The sequence below is a fragment of the Sinocyclocheilus anshuiensis genome, unplaced genomic scaffold (genome assembly GCF_001515605.1).
Source record: "Sinocyclocheilus anshuiensis isolate Anshui unplaced genomic scaffold, SAMN03320099.WGS_v1.1 scaffold348, whole genome shotgun sequence".
NCBI classification, from domain to species: domain Eukaryota; kingdom Metazoa; phylum Chordata; class Actinopteri; order Cypriniformes; family Cyprinidae; genus Sinocyclocheilus; species Sinocyclocheilus anshuiensis.
The window spans coordinates 1,942,694-1,944,002 of NW_015555762.1; positions in this window are offsets into that span (position 1 = coordinate 1,942,694).

Genomic DNA, 1,309 nt, shown 5'->3' on the forward strand with positions numbered 1-1,309 from the left:
GGTCCGTTATGAAAAGAGCTGAGGTGTCATGCTGGTAGATTTGAGTGCAACAAGCCACAGAAAACAGCCAAAAACATTCCCTGTGTGGGGGGTGAAATATTTAATCTTTGTTTTTAATGAAGGAAGCAAAGGGAGATCTGCAGTGTAATGCATATTTTTGTTTCAATGTTTTCTATTTAATTTCGATGGTACATTCGTCTGAAATTATTCCATTTCATTTAATCAGCTGCTGTTTCCCTCACAATGAGTCATATTGCCTGTTTTGTTTTGTTGTTTTGTCCATCTGTTTACAATTTTGCAATTAAAAGCACCAACAAAAAATAAGCAAGTTTTTGGCATAAATATTTTTAATGAGACTACTATTGAATCTATATTTTGTGAAGTTTTTTTAGTTAGAACATTTATGATTGGTTCTTGCTTGACCAGAAGGGACTGAAAAGTATAATAAAAAAAATACTTTAAGTGAACAAAACTGTATGCTCTGAACAAATGTAAATATACAATATCACATGAACAAGTATTCAGCAATTACATTGATTTAAATCTCATGGTTTGTTGTATGCTGTGCATGTTTGATTCACTAAAATTAACCAGTGAGCCAATCCGAATGAGTTGTATTTGTGAACAGAATCAGAGAAGTCACTGGGCTGAATCAAAAACTCGTATGTAGCTGTTAAAGGCTCTTCTGGGATGTGTAGTAATTAGAGTAATCGATTCTAACCTTTGAAATCAATTAACAACGTTTAACAGAATAGATTCTTTTTGACATTGACTCCTAGGTTTAATAATATTGTTGATAATAATTGACCCTAATGGCTAATAATATCAAGGTCAATATTACCTAAAGAGCCAATAATTGAACAACACATTCATTTTAAGGGAACATTATGTTTAATCAGTGTGAGACAACAGGTCTTCGCAGGCCCGCTGTCAGGCGAAACCGGGTTTGCCCAAAAAAAGAATAATAATCCAAAAAAAATATGGCAATACTCGCAGAGATGTAAGGTGTAAAGTGATGTTTATTTACAGTGCTAGAGAGGTGAAACAGTCCCCGTAGACAAACGACCAAAAGCTATATACAAAAGTAACAAAGAAAAATCAAATAACAAACAAAACAAAAAAAAAAATACAAAAGAACAAAGGAGGAAAATATATATTTTTTTTTTCCAACCCAGTCTCATAAAAATACGTACCTCTGTGTACTTTTCTGCAACACCGTTTTCACGTACCTTACTGCACGTTTCGCCGCAGTTTCAAAGAGAAATGTCCACTGAGTGGCGCTAAAACACGGGTTCAATACGTGAACCCT